Source organism: Pinus tabuliformis, chromosome 1_2 (assembly GCF_031772625.1).
Source record: "Pinus tabuliformis cultivar Carrire ecotype Pingquan chromosome 1_2, CPIR1, whole genome shotgun sequence".
In the NCBI taxonomy this organism is placed as follows: Eukaryota; Viridiplantae; Streptophyta; class Pinopsida; order Pinales; family Pinaceae; genus Pinus; species Pinus tabuliformis.
In genome coordinates this window covers 157,895,718-157,920,437 of record NC_142298.1, presented here as the reverse complement: position 1 = coordinate 157,920,437, position 24,720 = coordinate 157,895,718, and the positions used below count along the sequence as shown (strand labels likewise).

The window sequence follows — 24,720 nt, the reverse complement described above, 5'->3', positions numbered from 1 at the left end:
TGCTTAACCAACCCATTTCTTGTTTCCAAGATAAGATGGCATTTTACATCGATCTCCCATAATTATTTATCTCATGAAAGTGTTTATTTATGTGAAACAGCTGAATTCTCTATAAGGCTCATCCCTTGTTCTATTTAACCATAGATTATTGAATCAAGATAAGGTATTGACTATACTCTAGTATTTATCTCTCATATGCCCATAAATAGAGCTAACTTATTTTCGGGGAGAAAATGCAACTTATGTTACATTTGCTAATTAAAACTTGCAAAAAATTTCATGCCAAATGATTCATAAACAATCCTATATTTTATTTTTTATATACATACTAAGTTATAACCTATATCTTCAACAAAGTTCCATGCTTTTATGGAAAACATGCTAATATATCATTTCTGTAATATTTTGGACATTTCTTCCACACTTTCTGGTACATTATTTTGAACCGGTTATTGGTGCTTTCTCTCCATTTACTCTCTTGCTTCCCCTCCCACAGACTTGAAGAAAATTCCTGCACCTTTCATGTTGAACAATGAACATGATACTTCAGGTTATGTAAGAAATAATGGACTTAGGTAAAAGAGCCCACGTAATCAGGAAGAGGAACCCACAAAAATAAACTAATGAAGCCAAAAGAAAACATAAGAAAGACAACCCCATATCATGTGAAAATGTTTGCACTAACCAAGTGCTCTCCAAATAATAATAATAATCAAATAATCATGTCAAAGTGCAATCTATATACCAAACACACCAAATTATGCAAGAGAATATATATCCTAGGACATTGTATTGTCATGCACAATCAATAGGATGCTACAAGAACAATATGGTGCCATGTAACTAGCTTACATTATCATTATCCAGCACCTTGGAGGGCTAGAGTCATGAAAAGTGATCCGGCTTTGTCTAAATGAACAAGCATACCAAGGCAATACCATAATAATGTAACAAGCTTCACACCCATCCAAGTATATGCTAAAGAGGATGATCCATCAATCAAGTTATGCACTATGAAGAATACCATATGATGAACCATGATCATGACAATCAACCAAGGAGAAATTGAATCTCCTTCACCAAGACACCACCCAATCAAGGTGAAGTACTATCTCCATGTCAAGCCCAAGAGTCCAAGAAGAACATGATGCATAATAGAAGCCACTTTTACCAAAATCCCAATGTTTGGAAGGATAGAATCATATTGCAACCTTGCAAATCTTTGAATCATGTGATGAAAATCACATGTGCAATACTAAAGCAAAAAGAGGGATTATAATAACAACCAAAAAGGGTTATCATCAAATTGTGAGCATAAGAAACCTTCTCATGCACCTCCAAACCTCTAGAAACTAAAGCAACGACCTCAACTAAGTCACCTCCCTCTTTCTGAGAGAATCCTTAAGCAAGAGTAGTCATAAAGGTTAATCCCCCAATCTAAGTAAATCCAACAACCTTGTCACTAACACTGATCATTATTCCCATCAAATGCTAGTCTGGAATCAATCATGAATTCCACCAGTGTAGCTTTGAACCTATCTCCAAGTTAGATAGTCCACAACATTCTTCCATGCCAACATGCTCCAAAACAAGAGTTCACATATAAAGACTACAACATGAAAGATCCACTCTCCACAATCGACAACATAAGATCACCTATTAGCATTCACAAACACCTTTGCGTCACACCAACTACGACATTCAGGATCACCCTCTCCACAATTAAATTATACAAGATTTACAACCAATAGTATCCCAAAGGGAAATGCTAGAAGCTCTCTCCAATTTGTGATAATCAATGAAATTGACCATTCATGTAAACCCTCAATATATCACACATAGAATGAACCAATCCCTCTCAAAAATGAATTAAACAATCAAACAATTAAACATGTTGTTGACAGTGTCGGACCCACCAACATGTCAAGGGATCTCCCCAGTAAGAAGTCCCAATTAGACCTCAGACCGTTTGGTGTAGGAGTCCCAACAGTGGGTCGTACGGTATCGCCTTGACCGCGGTTTCGCACAAAGGCAAGTAAGATGTCCCTGTTGGTAGCAAGGGTGTGACATATGCAGTAAGTCAAGGAAGGTGCATCAGAGGGTCTAACACAGGGAGGGTGAGGTGAGTGCACCCCTTGGAAACTTGTGAAAGCACGGAGTTAAGAAGGGAACACACGAGCAAAGATGCATCACAACATGGAAGGCAAGTAAGCTAGCAATCCAAAGTGATGGTTAAACCAACAACACATTTCAGTAAGATTCATACATACATATACAGAAAATAGCTACACATGTATGCGTAAGCAAACAGATACATATATCATTTAGAGTACACAAGATAGCTTAAATACAATACGACATATGCATGAAACGTGTTGGCTCTGTTATATTAAGTGTAAGTTCCAGTCATACAATACAACCATGACCAACCACTAGTTTCGACAGCAGAACGTTACAGCCACTGTTCACTGCTCCAACAAAGAGATATACTAGCTCTACGCAATGGAGAAGCCAAGGCCCGTTACAATACTATCCAAGCTCTCTCTAAGATACTCCTATCGAAATCTTGGCTGACCAAAAGCCTTCACAATGAGTTATGAGGGACTATTTATAGCAAAGGGTTGAGTGACCCGTAACATTCCCCTTTTTGATAGTTCATCTACCCTCATGACTCTTCATCTACTCTATGATTGTTACATCCAACTATCGACACTTGAACTTACACTTGACAAAACATTACATACAATCTCCACATGTACCCATGTGAGACAAAATAGGCTTGAGCAAGCCACGCAAGACATCACTATGACTCGGACAAATGAGGCAAGACCAGCTCTTCGACATCCTCATGGTGGTAGATAGTAGCGAACTGATGCCAAGCTCGGCAGTCCGTGATGGTGTTCGTGTACTCCAAGGTGACATCTCTCTGGAAACGAACTCTTGCCTCCATAGCATCCGGGTACACTACTCAGGCTCCTCTGTCTAACTCGTCTGATAACATGCGCATCATTGTCTTGAGTGCGGACCAACAACATACTGGTGCATGGTGTCTGCACTGTTCACCAAGTCTGGGCTAGTGGCTATGTGCATCGACTCGTTAAAGTACGAATCAAGCTCCAGTCAGATCTGTGCCTTTGTCTTTGCCTAGGTGAGTGTCCCAATAGATGGGATCGCATGTGCGTGCACAACAACATCCATACTCCTGAATACTCATGCATGGGAAGCCTATAGACTAGTGATGAGTTGCAAGAGATCTTCATAGTTCTGGATCTGACTCTGGATGCATACCTTCAGCTCGACCACTCTGGGCTTCATCATCTTGGGCAAGTGTAACGAGGCTCCCTTGTATCTCATTGTCCATGTTTGCAAGTAATCAACAGCAACATGCACGTTCGACAAGATACGTGCTCTCCTCGCACACCGCTACTGCCAAGCGTTGAGATGGACAATCGCCTTATGCACGGTACAAAACTTGGAATACAACGCCCACATGATTGTGTCAAGGGACAATACTTCGTCTAGTATTGCCTTCTTCAACTCTGCTCGGGCGAATGTTGTAACCAACTCTCCTCCCTGCTTAGCCGTCTCCCTGCTTGGCCGTCTGTAACTCCTTAGTCATTCTCTCATTCTCTGCTATCAAGAAGCGAACACTTGAGCTAGTGGCTTTAGCATATGCTCCGATAGCATCGGCCAATGTTGCTGGATGTTAGCGCACGTCAGACACAATCACTCGTTCCTCAAACTGCACAAGAGATGTATGATCATCCGAAGTCGACACTCTGCGAGATTGCACAACTCTATGTTGGGTGTCATCGAATGAGATGTTGTGCATCTCTCCCTCCGAATTGTCTCCAAGGATCTCAGTGTCTCTTTGGTCGCTTGGGATTTGCTCCACTTCCGAATCCGGTGAAGCTGGTGGGTCAACCTCTTGGTGGTGAGGCATGAGGTCGATGTATTTCTCTAACTCTTGTTGCTCCATGTCCATATCCATCTGCTCAAGTGCTTGTTCAATCTCTTGAGCAAAGTCCTGCTCCTGCGACTGCTCACCCTGCCTGCTTGGTGCCATCTATTCGGATGAGTCAACTACCTATACGGGTGCAGTTTCATCTATCTGTACATGTTGCACCCCCTGTTGTACCTGTTATTGTTGTGCTTCCTTCTCCTATTTTCGCAGCTCCTGTTCCTTTCGGAGTTGCTCCTTCAACTCATGCGACTCCTTCTCTGTTTCCTCCTTTCTCTTTTTTCTCTCTACCTTTTCACGTTCCTCTTGTCGCGTTGTTGCCTCTTCGCCTCTATTGCCAAAGCTGCTTTCTGCACAAGTGGGTCTGCTCAAAACTTGCAGCTTTGTTCCTCCTCCATTCTGTCGACAATCTTGCTCTTGCCCTTGTCGCGTGTTGATATGTTTACCTCTGCTGCTGCTACTGCTGGTGCTCTCCGGAATGCTGCTTTGCTAACCATTCCACAACGATGTCGACCGGTTCATTAAGCTTGGAGAATTTGTAACAATATCTCCATGGGTCGTCCTCTGCCCAATGACATGCCCCGTGGATCCACTGAAATTGTACTCTCATGCAGTGATCCTTTATAAGAAAATGCGGGTCATATGGATTGTAGCTTCGAGCATCAAACAAATATTTCTTGATCTCCTCTGCTTCGACATCCACATGCTTGACATTTCGTATCTCGTATAACCCAATCCGCAATGGAAGAGCGGGCCAAGGTGCCTTCTTCTTCGGTGCAGCCTAGTTGTCAGTGCTACCAAGATGTGGTATGATACTTCCTGCATGATGAGCTTGTCCAAGGCAAACTTTAGCAAAACATGCGGAGGCTTCTTCGCGCTGTACATCCATAGGAAGGTGTCGAACGGTGAGGCATACCAATTAGTTATGTCGATCAATGCCTCCATTGTTGCCTTCGACATGCAGTGTGGATCCTATTCAATATCATCTTGTACACCGGGGTGACAAAATGATTGGACAATTGTGTGATAACTCCTCTGAAGCTGCATTCGGACAACATCTTACAATAAGTGTTCACAGAGGTATCCGCCGATGTCCATGCCCACTTCAAGCCCAGGAACTCCTGACAAGCACAGATCGCATCCAAGATGTAAGCGGACATGTAGATTTCCGCTTCCTGACCTTTGGGCAGTTGTCGAGATCTTGTTACCTGTTCCTTCAGCCGATGAGCCAACATGTCGAATCAGTTGCATGCTTTGCCTTCGCTAGCTAGTTGGTCCAATGCGATCACCCAACTCTGTGGGAAGGTTTTTGCGCTCTCTTGGCCATACAAGCAACATGCAAAGATGACCAAGTAATAAGTATTGATACGCCTTCCGCAGTATCTTCGTCTTGTAAATCTAGTTGGGTGTCATCCTGAATTTGGTCAGCTCCTTTACCCAGTTCTTCAAGATATCTCTGGAGTTGGCATTGTTGTTGGGTATGCTGAAGGGTGTCTCCATGGTGATCACGGGCTTCGACATATGGTACATCTGTTCATAATCCTGTGCCCTGAAGGTAGCAATCTTCGTCCCGCTGACACTGCTCAATGTCATTGTCTCAGGATCAGTGTGTGAGACGATCCAATGTATCATGTCCGCGCATGGGAACATGGGATACCTGCATGCAATCCGGTACAAGCCGGACTTGTGAATGTTCACATAGACTTGGCGGTCTTTGAGGTCTTCCCCAAATGTGCCTGCAAATGCATCATTGACCTCTTGCCATTTCAACTTGATGTCCTTGTCTACAATCAGCTTGGTGTCTTCATAGATCGATAGACTTGTAGACACTCGCTCAACTGTTGCTTTAGTTGGACTTCCATCAGTGTCCTTTCATCCTACTCTCTTGGAGGCCATTGATCCTGAACCGCTGAGAGGCGGACGAACACCTGCTAGATTTGGAGATATAGCGACATGCATGGAAAGAAATTTGTCAGTTAAAACCAAAGCAAACTTGAGGAACAACATCCAACATACCTGGGGATTAACTGGCAAGGATTACACAATTTTTTCTGAGAAGCCGGGAGATTGGCTGCCGGAACTTCGCAAAAGGCAGTACGAACTGTTGGGAGGGTGGCTGGTTGCTGGAATTGTGCAATGCACAATCCAGACTGGCCTACTGGCTATTGGGATTGTGCAATGGGCAATTCCAACTGGCAAGGGTTGTAGGCCTAGTGACTGCATTAAGGAATTTTTTGGGCCAGCAATCACTACCTCTCAAAATTGCGTAATGCAAGACTGGAGGACATTCACTGCGCAGAAATGAGCATTTTTTGAGAAGGCAGAGCCTTGCCTCTCAGGATTGCACAACGTTGTCTTGGTGAGGCAGAGTCCAGGCCAAAGCTACCCAAACCCGCCAACGGGAAACTGAAAGCAAATGTGAATGTGAATGCATGGCAATACTGAGTGTAAGTAGGAGTGAATGATCGTGCATGCAAACAACGAATGCAAGATTCAGAAAATGGAACCACATGCATGTGTGTGAAGCAAGTCACCGAATCGGCAATCGTTCGTGCAACACAGTGTCATGCATGCGACAGCAGTGAGATGCTAACGAAAACTGAAACGGTGCTAGTACAAGCTAATATGCATGTAAATGACAACAAGCGTTCACAAAAATCACGCAGATAGCACTCGCACATGCCAAAACATAAAAAGAGATAGAAATGTTGCAAAAGACAAGCTAAGCCGACTTACCCAGAAATAGCTGAGCTGGAGGTGTCGAAGAATCCTGGATGTGTTGTGGGATGTCAGAGCTCCAAGATCGATGTGAATAAGTGAGCTCTGAAGCGTCAAATAAATAAGTTTGATGCTCATGACGCGCATGCCACATATCTAGGAAAAAGCGACACTTGGAGGAAGGATTCTAAAATGATCTTTACATGTAACCTCTAGCTGCTAAAAATACCTCGCTAAAATCTAGGGATGCTTTTTGCATGTTGCCTTTTGCTATTTCGGGAAAAAGTAGCCCATGCATGCAAGTCAAGTTTCCTCGGTCCCGGGTGGAGCCGGTCAACCCAGTGGCACATGCAACAGCCTGCTTGACTGAGGATAACTTTTGCGCAATTTCTGGGAGGAAGTTGGGCTGGCTGCCGAGAGGGATTGCACAATTTCTGGGCTGAGCAGCTGACTGCTGCCTAGAATTGCGCAATTTTTGGGCTGAGCAATCCTGCTAGGTCAGATTGCGTAGTTTTTCCAAGGAAGGTTGACAGGCAGAAATGTGCAATTCCTAAGGCCAGCAGGCTGCCAGACAGGATTGCGCAATTTCTGAAGGGAAGGCTGGTTCCCCTCCAGAATTACACAATTTCTTGAGGGAGCTGGTCAGCCTCTAGCTGGACCAAGTCCGGAGAAACAGCCTGTGAGGGGAGTGAAACAAGCCATCATGCACAGGCTGTCATGCTGCTAGAAAACCACTGAAGCTTGTGTACTTGGCAGTGCAAGACATGCTACTGACAATGGTTGGTAGGGAGGCTCCAAAACGAAGCTAAGGCAAAATTTTGGAGGGTGGTTGTAACCCCTACAACATTTGGCGACACACTGGTAGAACTCCAGCTCTCTGAATGGACCTTGTTCGTGAAAAGCAAGTCTAACACCTCCGGAAGTATTGTTCAGTTCTCTATTCGCCTTGGTTTCTACACTTGCTTGATTGTAAGACGTAGCATCTGCCAAGCTCTTGGTCGATCGACACACATTCCAAGCCAAGCCAACATAGTTGTTTTGATTGTATATTGGTGCACAAGCAGTATAGTCGTCAGAGTCTTAGTTTCATCTCTGGTGTTGCTCCGCTACCAGCAGGCCTGGGACAGTACACCGACGGAGTCACGCAAGGACACAAACATCACTCTGTTGCCAGCGAGCCTGGTCAATACCCCGGCGGAGTTACTTGCATCACCTCTCTACTTAGGAAGCCTTTCTCTTCTTTCGCCTTATTCATTTTGAAATTTTGAAATTTTTCACTTTTCATTTTCATAACATGTGCATAGCACTTATTCATTTTAGATGTGGAAGAGGGATCCCGACTTATTGAGAGCAGAAGAAGTTGTTCCTTCAGAGAAGTAGTTTTATATATACCTCTAACGTGCTTGTTAAGGTTTTCCCCCTCACCTTACTCTACTTGACTAAGCTGCCAAGGGTTTGCCCAAAAACAACCAACTAGAGTAGGTGACACTAGTTAGCGTGCAAGCGTTCTGTTTTCACCAAGGTTCACTTCAAACAGTACGTATTTTCCATCGATGTATCATGGACTAAAATTAACAAGTTCTTCATAGAGAGGCATGATGACAGATAACCAAGTAGTGATAGTTGCACAAGGCCTCTTGTACTTTACCCACCTTGTTTGAAGAGTCACACAGTTTCATGCGAAACTAACCTACGAGCGCAAAACAAGCAAATAAACATAAAACAAAGCAAAAGCACGACAAACTGCGAAAGCAAAGCAGAAAGCAAACAAGCAAGCAGGCAAACAAACATGCGAGGTAAGTAACCAAACAAGCATGCAAGCAAACAACCAAAAGCAAACACTACTCCTACTCCTAAGCTAACAGTGCATGGGCCTGATCACGTGAAGTGATACTTCCAATGCAGCCACCGACACATTGGTTGACCCATGTTGGTGAAGGCATGGCCCGCGAGCAACCCGGTTGTGCGAACCAGCAAACATGAAAGATATAACAATGAAGACAGACCCTCTTGGGCTTGACTGGCTCTCCTGCTATAGGTAAATCGACCCACCTGAAGATTTTGCTACTGAATGCCCCAAAAATGTCTGCAACCCCTGTTAGAAAGCTTCCCAAGCCTTCCCACCGAATTTCCTCCTCAAACTGCCCTATCTCCACAATTTCCCGGAGTGCCTCTAGCTGTGACTGCGCAGTGCATGTGCTATTATGACTCTCCCTGCTGCTGTAACTTGATTCCCTGCCAAGGTTACTTGGGAGCGAGAGCAAAAACAGGGAGCGAGAACGAAAACGAGAGCGGGGGCAACATTTTCAGAAGCTAGTTTGGGAGCGAACCCCGGAGCGTTTTTTATATAATATATATTTTTTATATTTTAATGCATATATGTCAACAAAAGCATGTAAAATGATGATTTAGATATAAAAAACATAGATTGAACCATATAACAACAATCATCTAGAAGTTATAATCTTCATCAACCACCTCCACAAGTTAGTAACATACAACATGTTGAGTCTCTTGAATCATGATTCATCAATCTTAAAGTTTCAAGCTTTCAAAATTCAATATATAACATTATCATTATTGATTACCAACGTTGTACTAGTAAGCTAAGTGTAACCATTACAACAAATAATATCTAACATGAAATGTAATGTTATAAAATGAAATGGAATGAAACAACTTTCAACTTTCACAAAGCATCATATTCATAATTCATTACCAATGAGTTATAATTGCCAACTTCAAAGTTCAAACTTAAATTGTCATATATTGTTACAAAAAATATCATAATAAATATGAAAGAGTCAACAGTTATAAAAACTACTAGGCACTAGAAAAGACAAGTAAATCTATTATCTACTGTTAATGCTTGGGTCTCTTGCCGTCGTGAGAAATGTCTAATTTTTTAGTCTTGTTGGAAAATCAAGATCTTTGTCATAAATATCACCCTCATTAACATAAGATAGAAAAAACATAGCATGTCAAGTCAAGATTTTGTTCGAGTGATGGTTATATTTTTAGTAGGGTCATGATAGAGGAGTTTGACAACCAATGTCACTAACATCAAGGTACATAGAGGGATTGGTGCTCTTCATTAAATACAAGTTCCATACCCTAATACATGACAAAATCCAATGGAAACATTGCAACCCCCCTAATCTTGAAATCTTGAAAAATTGATAAGTCTGTTGGATTTTGAATGAGAATTAAAATTCTACTTTCTCCATATGAAATCCAATGAGGTCGGAACCACTCTCAAACATCCTGAGTCATTTCATTGTAATGTTAAAAATTTAAGTAAAAGGATGAAAATGAAGATCAAGGAGAATGTCACTTTTACTTTAAGAATTTAACATTACCATGAATCGCATATCAATACCAAGGCCATAGGCTTGATAATTAGGTTGCCCCACTAAAAATTTATTTATTTCTTTGAAACAAAATTGCATTTGGAATCTTACTACAAAAAAAAATTGCAAAAAAGACTAGGGAGCGAAAATTTCGCTCCCATGTGGGAGTGATTTCGGGAGCGCGCCCCCTGGTCGCTCCCGAAGGGATGTAATTCAGGCGCACGTTCGAGGGGGGGCACACTTCCCCGCAACCTTGTTCCTTGCTATTGGTATGAATTGGGATGAAGTAGAACTCCCTCCCAGGGCTGGCACCCGAAGTCCATCGAAGCAAGGGTTGGGATTTCCACTCGGAAACACCCGGTGTGCTGAACAGCACATGTAGACTTGGCTCACTGCTCAAACGTGCTGTTGTCAAAAAGACAAATTCTGAAAATGATAGATGATGAGCAAAATGAGCCCCTCCTTCCTTTTGTCGATTTGCCTCCAAGGCTACCCATGTGGGCCCACATCGAATTTCCCTCACCTATTTCGCACCAATGAGAGCGTACTCTCCATGTGGGCCGAAAATCCCTAGTGGTGGCCCCCACACTCGACCAAAGTCGCAATCTTTCCATCGAACTCTAATGTTGAGGTGCCTCACATGCCCAGAATTAAATGTGGGTCCCCTAGGCCCACTTCTCTTAAGTGAAACAATGCAATATGCCAAAATTGAGTAGCAAAATTCAATGTTCACTTAGTGAAACACTAAGTAGGAATATCACAGAAAATCATTATTAGAAACCCTTCCTCCTTGCCTTGACCTTTGGCTGCCCCTATAGTCAACAAACTAAACAAGCCCTAGGTCTTGTGCCTCATTTAATAGGTCTCTTTCAAGAAATAAAATTGCCTCCTATTCGAGCCTTGAGCCTAAAGTGTGTTTCTTATAGAAGGCCTCATTATGTCACCTTATACCTTAACCTTAGAATATCCATTAGGTGACCTCCACATATATCGGGACTCCTCCCATCGATGAAAATTTGTAAAGAGCACAGGGTTTTGACTATGGTGGCAGTGGGCCACTACCCCATTGTTATCACTTTGGTCTAGTTATAGGCTTCTAAGGTATCCCTCTCCAAGGCTCGCTAGATTTTGCAGCAACAAAGCCCACTAAAAGAAATCCATAACAACCATCAAAGAAGTTGAACCACCTAGCAAGTGAAAACATACTCTCATCATAGGTGCAACTAGGGTTTCAACCCATCAAACCCTTGGGCCTTCATGGGTGCAAGTAATCATCTCAAGCACACTACAGTTTCATGACCCAACCACCACTCTTAGGTTCAACAACTGAAATTTGGCCTTCATATCAATAAGAAAGCAATCTCAATCCAGTCAACTCTAATACCATGTTGAAGTTTCAAAATTGCAACTTTTAATGCAAATTCAAAAATTTAACCTCAACCTTGAGGTTTCCCTAGTATATTTCCTATCAACTTTCAACCTGACTAAATCTAAATATGAATTTGTGGCAACATATTTCACTTCTCTTTAACCCAATTTCACAATGTAGCCCAAGAACATAATAACGTTGAAGTGTACTTCAATACCACAAAAGCTACAATGCTTGGGCACACTTCCCAAGCATGAAACAGATCTGAAATATTTTGTATCAGCCATAACTGTGCCCTCTTATTTTTCTAGACATGTGTTGAATCATGTAACTAATTCAGCTCTATCTTATGTCAAATCAGCATGCATAACCAGCACTAAAACTCCACCAAATTTGCAATACTTCCATCAAACTCTAATGTTGAGGTGCTTCACATTCCCAAAATTAAATGTGGGTCCCCTAGGCCCACTTCTTCTAAGTGAAACAATGCACTATGCCAAAATTGAGCAAAATTTGATGTTCACTTAGTGAAACACTAAATAGGAATATCACAGAAAATCATTATTGGAAACCCTTTCTCCTTGCCTTGACCTTTGGCTGCCCCAATAGTCAACAAACTAAACAAGTCCTAGGTCTTATGCCTCATTTAATAGGTCTCTTTCAAGAAATAAAATTGCCTCCTATTTGAGCCTTGAGCCTAAAGTGTGTTTCTTATAGAAGGCCTCATTGTGTCACCTTATACCTTAACCTTAGAGTATCCATTAGGTGACCTCCACATATATCGGGACTCCTCCCATCAATGAAAATCTGTAAAGAGCACAGGGTTTTGACTATGGTAGCAGTGGGCCACTACCCCATTATTATCACTTTGGTCTAGTTATAGGCTTGTAAGGTATCCCTCTCCAAGGCTTGCTAGATTTTGCAGCAAAAAAGCCCACTAAAAAAATCCATAACAACCATCAAAGAAGTTGAACCACCTAGCAAGTGAAAACATACTCTCACCATAGGTGCAACTAGGGTTTCAACCCATCAAACCCTTGGGCCTTCATGGGTGCAAGTGCTCATCTCAAGCACACTACGGTTTCATGACCCAACCACCACTCTTAGGTTCAACAACTAAAATTTGGCCTTCATATCAACAAGAAAGCAATCTCAATCCAATCAGCTCTAATACCATGTTGAAATTTCAAAAATGCAAATTCAGAAATTTAACCTCAACCTTGAGGTTTCCCTGGTATATTTCCTATGAACTTTCAAGCTTACTAAATCTAAATATGAATTTGTGGCAACATATTTCACTTCTATTTAACCCAATTTCACAATGTAGCCCAAAAACATATATACCATTGAAGTGTACTTCAATACCACAAAAGCTACAGTGCTTGGGCACACTTCAAAAGGCCTCTATGCTGCCCTAACTGCAGTCCTCCAAGGTGATATAATCCGTAGTCAATGAGGGTTCTTTGCAGCAAGAGGAGGATTCTTATATGCTGGAAAGAGGAGGCCTTAACTGGCCCTAGACGTAGTCAAAAGGATGTATATTCAAGCACGCCCAAGCCACAGTCATACCACAGCTATATGATGCCTAATCTGACCTCCATTTTGGACAGGGACATCATCAAGCTTCAGGCAGACAAGGAAGGTCTGAAAGTGGCTTGTATGATGTGGAGAAGAGTGCTGAAAGGTATGTGTTAAAGTCTGTCCAACAAGGCGTGCTTGAACTGCATATGTTAGGGTTGTGTTGACCTAAATGCAAGGGCATAAGTATTGTATGATGCAGACCTTGGTACAGAGTACAGTCACTTGGATGGAGCAAGGGGTGAAGGCTATGAACAGTGAATGTAGTCACTGTGTTGAAGACATTGGTTGGAAACCTTTGGAGCAACAAAAAGGGACTGTTAGAGGGCAGATTAATGAGTTGATGATGTATGTAGGTACAGACTTCCTTGTGAGGAAAATTGTGTGTTAGGCCGCACGCCATAACACCACAGTCAATATTTCATATGGGTATTTGAGGGCCCAGATCATTAGCATAATACATGGCGTTGTCATACTGTTGAAGCCATTAGAGGGCTGAATGATGTTGCTGCAATATGAGATGGGCAGTGCTATTGTCATGGGTTGGTATTATTGCATTGAGGATCAGATTGCTAGCTAGATGCAGCATGGTGATGGAATCACCTTGGAGAATCGATTGAAGAATGTTTGCCTTCCCCCGAGTTCAGAACTGCAGTGCTTGTCATCTTCATGGTGAAGATCTCTGATGCCTGATCTTGACAAGTCAAAGTGTTGACTTATGTTGTATATGTACTATCTCTCTCTGCTGAACTATTGAAGAATATAAGAAGAATTGATCAAGGGTTTCCCCACATTGGGGTTTGTCCCTGACTAGTGCCACATCTTGTGTCCTCTTGTCTTGGCTTGTTTTCTGATGTTTATGTTTATGTTCTATCTACACTTTACTATCATGCTGATGTGATTGCTAATCTGGAATTGATATTGAGCTAAAATGAAAAATTTAAGTAAATTGCTCTAATCATAGAACATACTTAAAATTAACATGGTATCAAAGTTGAGGCGAAGACAAAGCCCAAGCAAGAGTGAAAGAGAAATCACCGAAGGCAGTTGGACAAGGTCAAAGGCTAAATGGGTTCCTCATCCCTCTTCCCGACTGAAGTCAAGCTTCGTAAAAAGTCTATCACGGATGGAAGATGTCTCTGAATCTGGCATTGGAAGAGTAAGAAGTGTTGGATTACATGAAGGGTAAAATCCTTGAGCCTCCATCTAATGCACCAGCTGCTACAAAGAACAAGTACACTAAGGGTGGAAGGAAAGGCAAATGCCTTGCTTGCAATAAGTTTGGCCATTTTACGAGGAAGTGTCCAAATAGAAGGGACACATCACATGATGATGATCACAATCATTCCAGGGGCATCTTCAATGATCAGGGGAATGACAAGTACAATGGCAAAGGAATAAAAAGAATGCAGGTCATCAAGGAAATGGTCGACTCTTCAAGAAAGCAAGGAACTCCAGGTATGACGAATCAAATGTTGCTTCTAAGTATTATATTATGTCGGCCCTCTCCACCAGACTCGTTGGGAAAATTGATAGTGGTTCCTCAAGGCACTTCACTGGATTCACAAGGAAGCGCTCTCTAATATGACAAAGAAAGAAACAATCTTGGAGATTATTCTTGGAGACAATGCCACCTATACCGAAAAGGATGTAGGGGATGCTACCCTTCAATTGAATAAGGGTAGCACGATTCATTTACAAGAAATTATTTATGTACCCAATCTCAAGAAGAACCTGGTGTCCATTTCAGCAATGGAAGTCAAAGGTTTCAAGGTGGCATTCATCGATGAAAAGGTACGTATTTGAAAAAGGAAATTTCAAGATGCTTTTACTCTTGGGTTCAGGGTTGGCAATTTGTATCAAGTTGCAGGCAGTCCAATGGGGACCGTGTCGTGTGAGACATCTCTTCTATGGCATCGGAGGTGCTCTACCCGATGTGAGACAGATGTCGATAGGGATGCCTAAATTAAAGAAGAGCATGAAGGTACACGTCCAAGATGTACCAAAGGAAAACTTACAAGGGGACCATTCCCCTCATGTAATAGCAAGACCACAGATGTGGGACAACCCGAGGGGTTTGAGATTCATGATCAGAAATTTCATGCATGCAGGTTCAAAAGCTCTCTATTATTTAAAGCAAGCACCCTGGGCTTGGTATGAGAGGATTGATAGCTATTTGATGAAGCTGAGATTCACTAGGAGTGAAACCGATCCAAACCATAGCTTTAAGGTTGTGGATGACAGACCTCTCATACTGGTACTTTATGTGGACGACCTCTTTCTGATGTGTACAAACCCTCTCATTTACAAATGTCAGAGGGAGTTGGATTCCGAATTTGGAATGGTGGATTGCAAGCCTGTGACTACCCCGATGGAGTTTAACTTTAAGAAGTTATGCGGTAGTGCTAACGGACCTAATTTGGGAAATGCCTCTGAGTTTCATAAACTCATACTAGCATTGACATTCTTGGTGAACTCTCATCCGGATATATGTTTTGCAGTTAGCATGTTGAGCTCATATATGGTTGAGCCTCACTGGACTGGTGCCAAGAATCATTTGAGATATCTTCAGGGCACAATCTCTCATGGATTGAGATTAACTACCGGAAATGTGAAGCTGCATGATCATTCTGATGTCGATTAGGCAGGGAGTGTGGAGGATCGCAAGAGCACTTATGGGTGTTGGTTCTGCTTCGATATCCTGGATGAGCAAGAAGGAGAGATTGGTTGTTTTGAGCACCGATGAGTCGGATACATAGTTGTGAGTATAGCCTCTTGTGAAGTTGTTTGGCTATGGAAGCTCTTCTGTGAGCTGTTTGGACACGTGTTGGATACCGTCGTGATCTTCTGTGACAACCAGAGGGGGATTTGATTGCTGAGGAATCCCGTGTTCTATGATCGCTCCAAGTATTCAGACATCAGATACCATTTTATCTGGGATATGGTACAACATGGAGCAAGAAGGTTCCATCACTTTGGGACTGATGTGCAGGTTGCCTATATTCAGATGAAGCCCCTAGGAAAAGTCAAATTCTTGACTTTCCGAGAACGACTAGGAGTCGTGGATAGACTCTCTCTTGAAGGTCCAATATAATATGGACATTGAGCTCTGGGAACTCCAGGGGGCTTGGGGGTACTTCTTGGAGCGATGAGCAACCATAGGGTGAGTGGTTCAGCCTTCCCCTAGTGGTTTGCTATGTAGGCAGGATGAGTGGTTCATCCTTCTCCTGCTGAGACACAGTCATAGGGTGAGTGGTTCAGCCTTCCCCTAGTGATTTGTTGTGTACAGGGTGAGTGGTTCAGCCTTCCCCTCGAATACCCCTAGCGACAGGTAGGTAGGATGAGTAATTCATCCTTCTCCTGTTGAGACATCCTACCCATGTAGTCTGGGACTCATGGGAAGTACCTCTCATATGGCCAATGAGTAAGGAAATGAGGATAGGGACCACAGTGGTACCGATGGACGCATCGTGTAACTACCATACTCCCTATGCTAGGATGATATTGATCTCGGATCAATTGGAACTGACTTCAGGTCAGTAACAGTGGTATGATACACTCTTTATTTGGTACTGATTTCGAATCAGTAAGAGTGGTATGATACACTCTCTTTATTTGGAACTGATTTCGGATCAGTAAAAGTGGTATGATACACTCTCTTTATTTGGAACTGATTTCGGATCACTAAGAGTGGTATGAAACACTCTCTTTTATATGGGACTGACTTCGAGTCAGTAGCATTCTTGATCACTTCTTCTTCTTCATAGTTCAGCAGAGCAAAGAAGGGCATTGCGTTGATGGTAGAGATAGTACAGTCTAGCAGATGGATTAGCCGATGGAGTTCTCCCTAGTTGAGAGGGAGTGTTAAAATTGGCAACTAGGGCCAAAATCCATGTGGGTCTTCTTATTTATGGCAGCTGATATTTTTCTTGGATTCCTCTCATCGAGAGGTGTAGGATTGATCTAAAGTCATCTGATTCCGACATGTATTCATAGAGATATGAATATATTTGGGTTATGTAACAATTCATCAAGGTCGGCCAACAACCAAATTACCCCCATCTATCCTCAACATTGCACTATAAATAAAGGTGGCTTGCAAGTCATTTTAGACACACCTCTTGTGATCTCTTCCTCTCCACTTATCTTTGGGTTTTGGTGGGAGGAGAGATCTAAAGAGGATACGCTGCCCTAGAGGATGCCCTAGACCTTAACGCTGTCATGGAGGAGGCTTTAACGCAGTGAAGGAGGCCTCCATAACGCAGCAAGGAGAGATCTAATCGCTGGTCTAGAAGAGACCCTATCCGTTGTCCTAAAAGGCACCTATATGCAGTCTTAAGGAGAGACCTACACGTTGTTCAAAAGAGCCCTAGCCACAGCCCAGATTCACCCTAACTGCTGGCCTTATTCCACACTAGATGCTGCCCTACATCAGTATTGAAGAAGGCTATTATACGATGAAAAGAGGAGGCCTTAACTAGCCCTAGATGCAGTCCTCTAATACGCAGTTTCAAGAGGCCTCTATGCTGCACTAACCACAGTCCTCCAAGGTGATATAATCCGCAGTCAATGAGGGTTCTTTGCAGCAAGAGGAGGATTCCTATACGCTGGAAAGAGGAGGCCTTAACTGGCCCTAGACGCAGTCAAAAGGAAGTCTATTCAAGCATGCCCCAGCCGCAGTCATACCACAGCTATATGATGCCTAATCTGACCTCCGTTTTGGACAGGGACAGCGTCAAGCTTCAGGCAGACAAGGTCGGTCTGAAAATGGCTTGTACGGTGTGGAGAAGAGTGCTGAAAGGTATGTGTTAAAGTCTGTCCAGCAAAGCATGCTTGGACTGCATATGTTAGGGCTGTGTTGACATAAATGCAAGGGCATAAGTGTTGTATGTTGCAGACCTTGGTATAGAGTACAGTCACTTGGATGGAGGAAGGGGTGAAGGCTATGAACAGTGAATGTAGTCACTGTGTTGAAGATCTTGGTTGGAAACCTTTGGAGCAGCAAAAAGGGACTGTTAGAGGGCAGATTAATGAGCTGATGATGTATGTAGGTACAGACTTCCTTGTGAGCAGCAGAGGAAAAATGTGCTATAGCGCGTAGGCCGTAACACCACAGTCAATATTTCGTATGGGTATTTGAGGTCCCAGATCATTAGCATAATACATGGAGCTGTCATACTGCTGAAGCCATTAGAGGGCTGAATGATGTTGCTGCAATATGAGATGGGCAGTGCTATTGTCATGGGTTGGTATTATTGCATTGAGAATCAGACTGCTAGCTAGGTGCAGCATGGTGATGGAATCACCTTGGAGAATCGGTTGAAGAATGTTTGCCTTCACCCGAGTTCAGAACTGCAGTCCTTGTCATCTTCATGGTGAAGATCTCTGATGTCTGATCTTGACAAGTCAAAGTGTTGACTTCTGATGTATATGTACTATCTCTCTCTCTGCTGAACTATTGAAGAATATAAGAAGACTTGATCAAGGGTTTTCCCACATTGGGGTTTGTCCCTGGTTGGTGCCACATCTTGTATCCTCTTGTCTTGACTTGTTTTCTGATGTTTATGTTTATGTTCTATCTGCACTTTACTATCATACTGATGTGATTGCTAATCTGGAATTGATATTGAGCTAAAATGAAAAATTGAAGTCAATTGCTCTAAGCATAAAACATACCTAAAATTAACAATGTTTAATGCCCAACCCCATGGTTTAAACTTTATTTCACGGTTAAACATGAATATAAAACTCAACATAAACACTCTAGGCTACCAATAATTTTGCCTTTCACTTTCAGCCGATAAGAAACACAAGCATGCACACATAAATGACCTCTGATATTTTTGGTCAATCTCTGACCCTGGAAAAACCCACAAGGGGAAAACCAATCTAGGAGGTGCTTTTATTGCTTACCTCGGAGAAATCATTACAACATTAAATTACACATCAAAGGACTTATCTCTCCCTTGAAATTTGTTCCATCCGCCTATGGGAGCCATACCCAATCAAAAAAGAATATTATCCAAACGCATTTCAAGTAATTGCAATAGGACCTGACCCGTTGAGCCTTTGGCTCTTCTAGCAATATGAACATATTTCAGCAATTGTCGCTCCGTTAGTCCATATTTAAATTGCACCTCTCTGGGAACTTGTGCACAGTTCAGGAATCTCTGCCCTCAATTTCTGTGCCACTGTCAAACAACTCCAGCTCTAGAAATTTGAGCCAGAGTCAGTCCTTACAGGTCCTTGAACTGTGTGCCAGACTGATAAATCTCCTCGAGTTCCAATGTTTCTGCCAGATTTTCATGCCTGGAAAATTTGCAACAGACCGTTAAAACTCTGCCTAAAAAGCCACGCAGTCAGTTCTGCTATTTAATGCTCTTACTGCCTTGAAAAATGCACAGACCCTTGCTCGAAATCTGCGCTGGATATGTGCCTTAAAAACTCACTAAAGCTACCTCTTATCTCCTTGATTTTCGGGTTGTCTGTCCACCTTTTCTGTCTAGAAACTTGCGCTGGAGCCTCTGATCTTTTACCTCGGGCTGTGTGCTGCTCCACCAGCCTTGAAACTCAGACCAGTGATAATTTTCCCTTGCTGTAGCTTGTTCTCTCCTTTAACAAATGGCTCTCACAGCCTCCTTACCTTCTTGTCCTCCTTGCTCTTTTCTTCAACACTTGCACATGAAGAATAATAAGCCTCCTTAAATAGAAGCTATATCAGTCTCCTTGGGTAGAAGCTAACTCAGCCTCCTTGGGTAGAAGTTATCTCAGCCTCCTGTTCTCCTCTCCTATTCTCCAACTCTACATTCGAAGAATGAATGAGCTCCCTATGCCTTTTCACCCTATTTAGTTTTCATAATGAAGTGAAGCCTTAACCCTATGATCAATGGCTGAGATTAGATCTCAGCTCTCCTTGATCAAGGGTGGAGATTTAATCTCCCATTGACCACTTTTTCATGTCTCTCCCTTTATTAATGACTACCCTAGTCACTTTAAAGTTGTTTTTGTACCTTGTACCTTTTTCTCATGAAGCCACTTTAAAAACATAAAGTCACTTTAACGTTATAAAGTAACTTTAATATAATAAAGTACTTAGTAATTTTTGAACTTTATAAAGTGACTAAAAGTCACATGTCTTTAATAATTCATAAAGTCACTTATTAAAAAGGTATTTCTTGTGGTAAGTCACTTGGGCGAAGCCTGGGAGACCGAAGTTCAAATATCATTGAGTACACTGACCTGCTGTGGTGGAAGCTAAAGGGGCGGATTCCCCAATCCCGTCTTGGCAGCACGTGAGTCTGCTCTTGCTAAAATCATAGGATCTTAGTATACCCGACTTGCAGGTGGTTGGATGTACTCCTGGTGTTATAGAGGCAGCTACGAGGATTGATCCTGGGTCTCCCATAGATTAGGACTGGCAGTTACCGATTCACCATGTGGTTAAAAAAAAAGGTCTTTCTTGTGTTTTCCTAGGCCAAAAGGCAGAAAGCACTAGGAAACATCTCCTTGGTACCCTTTTTCTCAACAGTGTGATTATCATTATCAAAAATTGTCTTACTGCGTTGTTGGAAATGCTTCAACTAAGGACCTCATGCTATAGCCACAAATTTGCCCTAACCATGGCCACAGCTCTTCATAGAATAACCAAAAACATGGAAAAGGTTTCTCTAATGCAAAGTAATAGATTGGCATTTCCCATGTAGAGGGTTATGGCCATGCTTGTAAGTATTGTGATGGGCTATTTGCCCCAATGTACTGTTCAGAGAATATTCAACATTGCTTGGGCATTGTCCAAAATTGGTGGTGGATTTCTTTATTTGTCTAAGATGGATAATTACAGAAGTTTTACCAATCATATAGTTGAAGTTGTTGAGAGATGGGTAACTTTCAATGCTTGCAAGAAAAGAATGATTTTAAAAATTTTCACACAATGGTTGGTCTATGTTGTCTATCGTTGTTCCCTGTGTTGAGAAGGGCTTCTTGCTGTTTTGATAGAGATCACTGGTAGAAGAAGTAGACAAAGAATCCCTCAAGTATGCACCACGTGGAGATTGCAGCTCTTTTTATAGTCTTTGTTATATCGATGTGCCTAGAGCAAGGGATTCATCAACTTGGAAAGATCTTGCTGAGGAGGAACGATATAAAATTGTATGAAGCCTCAGTGAAGATTAAAGAACAGAACGAAACTTTTCTTGTCAATAGAAGCAATGCATCAGCTGTGTATCTTGATATTGGAGTCGGCTATTGTCTATGTGGTATTTTCTATTATAATTTCTGACCATGCTTTCGGGAATTACAAAGATCTGTTGCACATGGATGCCTTGGGAAGAAAATGATCAAGCAAACAAATACATTCTAGAAGATGCTATGAAGAGAAAAGTCACCTATCTTGCACGTCATGTTTTTGTCAAGACCGATGTTGTAAGGACGTGGGGAAAGGCAGCTTTACTAAATCAAATAGTTTATTGTTTGAAGAAATTTTACGGCTCATTAACAAAGTCAGATTACAAGACCCTACAATTGGGTTTTATTGTGAGCCTTTTTAATTCAAACCCAGCCTTTGATTTTCACAAGTACATGATGAGAAAACTTAAAGCTGACTTCAAGAAGGCCATTGGTGTAAGTGGATAAGTTTGGACCTTTGGTCTTTTATGGAAATCTACTTGCTCCTCAATATTGATGATTGGCATATCATTTTTTTAAATAGATTTCATCCCTTTGATTCTTTTACTATCCATGGGTGAAAAATAACTTGAGCATATCATTACTTAGCTATCCCAAGAAATTTCATAGAAACACACTGCAACAGAAGGAGATATTGTTGTTAGAAATACTATACAGAAATTGCAATGGTACTTGATGATTTAGTTCAGAGGTATATCACGCTTATATTAACATAATCCCAAAAAAAGTTGGCATGTGAGCAAAAAATATCATGTGATCTAAAATTGAATTTGGATGAGTTGGCAGCAGCATTGAAGGAAATAACCAATGATTAGTTTCCTAGCCTTAACGGCTACCGAGGCGAATTCTATAAACTCAGAAGGGATTATGTGGGGCCAAATTTGCTCAAAGTCTATAGAGAAGATATTCAAATATAGCATATAAGCAACTACATCAAACGGGCTTGACAAAATTCATTTTGAAGCTCAAAGACCCCAAAGTAATCATCAATTAGTAGTTGATCATGTTACTCGATGTGCCTTACAAAATCCTAGTCAAGGCTTTTGCACTACAAATGATAAACATCTTGCTAAAAATTATTAGGCCTAAGCAAACTGGCTCATTAGAGTAAGATTCACTCTCGATAATGTAACTGAAGTTTGGGAAGGTATGAAATGGGCTATTCTTGAGGTCTTGAGGCCCTATTCATTAAAAATGACTGACATCCTTCCATCACTGCAATGCTCACCCTAGAGGATTGGACCCCTTTTGTTGTGAACACAATGGAAACTCTCTTCTCGGAAGCCATTACAAGCCTCACCATTGATCAAGCTATATCTGAACTTTGAAGAAACAGATCATTTAGTATCTATCCGATAAGGTTGCCCCTTTGGACCTACCCTCTATGTAATGGTTACAAAAGCTCTCGATTGTCTTCTTCAAAATAGAATGGCACATGATCTAATCAAAGGCATTCCACTTCACAGCCATGAAAGTGATTAGTCAACAATTGGTCACTTTGTAGGTAACACTTGTGTGACCCTTTTAGAGGAGAAAGAAGCATTGGCAACACCATAGATTGTTTTGTAATTCTTTTATGATGCCTCTAACTCTAAGCTTAAGATGGCCAACACTCGGGAGCAAAAATGGGCATGGATCCAACCTAGCCAATTTCTAGGAGCCCCTTTTTCCCTAGTATAAAGGGTACTATGATTATTATTATTATTATTATTATTATTATTATTATAATAAAGAAGAAGAAATGTGAAGGGGAAATGGAAAAACCCCAATGCTAAAATAGTACTACCTACAAGCTACACATGTCAAAGTGTCATACGCAACAATAAAAGAGAATTTCATTATGCTTTGAGGACAAAGCATCTTTGAGAAGGTGGCAATGTTATGAACAAAATAATTTATACAATATTAATTTTTTTTATTTTTTATTATTTTATAGATTATTTTGTTCATAACAATGGACCATGAGCATAGTATCTCCTAAAGAATACTCGCCAGCTCACTTGTGCATTCCAAAGCTTTAGGTGGTTGTTGGCCTCAGTGCAAGGCTAGTAAAGCAATAAGAGGGTGTCGTGAAATGTGTAGGAGTTGACCCCTGTTTAGGACTCCTAAAGTCCATCGGTTTCATGAGTTGCTAATCATCCCTTTGGCCATTTACGAAACAAAGCATCCTAAAGAACCCAAGCAGGGCAACAATCAATGATAACCCATTGTGGCCAATCCAAAGCACACAATTAATAGAACTAATGGATGGGAGCACTCACATGCAACAAGTTTTTGACAATCTAAGATATTTTGGCAAATCTTCACTTCTGACCACATTCCAATCCAATATGTGGGTGGTTGAGGCCCTTTATGGGCCAACTTGTGGGTGGTTGTGGGTTGTTATACCCATTATTAACCTTTATTGTATTTTATGGTAAGGTCAGCCTAGTATACTACTTGGGGCTAGCGCCTTAACCCTAGTGAAGTTGGCATAAATACACCACTTTCCTCATTTGTAAATCATCTCATTCAAGTGAGTTTATTCATTATTTTGCCTAAGGGAACCTATGCTATTTCACTCACGTTGCACACTCTCATGAACCTTATGTGTTCATCATTAAGGCATTGTTATATTTCAGCTTGTTTATCGTGTTGGATTAGGGTTTGTTGGAGAATGCACTGGATCCTCATGGTTTTTAGCATGGTATCAGAAATAAAATTGATTTTTCTTCATCTATCCGGTACTCTAAGGCCTTTTCCAGATCTAAAATTAAGCTTTCAGCTCGGTTTCAAGACTGTTTAAATTATCTCATTCAAGTGAGTTTCTTCATTATTTTGCCTAAGGGAACCTATGCTATTTCACTCGTGTTGGACACTCTCACGAACCTTATTTGTTCATCATTAAGGCATTGTTATATTTCAGCTTGTTTATCTTATTTGATTAGGGTTTGTTGGAGAATGCACTGGATCCTCATGATTTTTAACATGGTATCAGAACTAAAATGGATTTTTCCTCATCTATCCAGTACTCTTTAAGGCCTTTTCCAGATCTGAAATTAAGCTTTCAGCTCTGTTTCAAGACTGTTTAAATTATCTCATTCAAATGAGTTTCTTCGTTATTTTGCCTAAGGGAACCTATGCTATTTCACTTGTGTTGGACACTCACACGAACCTTATGTGTTCATCATTAAGGCATTGTTATACTTCAGCTTGTTTATCTTATTCGATTAGGGTTTGTTGGAGAATGCACTGGATCTTCATGATTTTTAACATGGTATCAGAACTAAAATGGAACTAAAATGGATTTTTCCTCATCTATCCAGCACTCTTTAAGGCCTTTTCCAGATCTGAAATTAAGCTTTCAGCTCTGTTTCAAGGCTGTTGTATATCTAAAATTAGGGATATTGGCACCATGCTTTTGGACAGCAACCAGTTTTTAGGGTTTTTAAACTTTATATTCACCAATGCATCCCTACTTGACAATTTTTTCTTGGTTTTTCTGGCAAATTTAAGCAAGTCGTTGCAGCTTTGACCCCCTTTCCTCAAGGACCGCACACTTTTTTGTCTCCTTGTTTCAG

The 24,720-nt window shown here is 41.5% G+C and overlaps 1 protein-coding gene across 1 annotated transcript in view; it reads right to left on the bottom strand.

The window, feature by feature from the left end:
• LOC149204985 (uncharacterized) overlaps positions 1-24,720 on the bottom strand; it is a 298,358-nt gene that overhangs the window by 270,434 nt on the left and 3,204 nt on the right. The gene's annotated exons all lie outside the window — the stretch shown is intronic.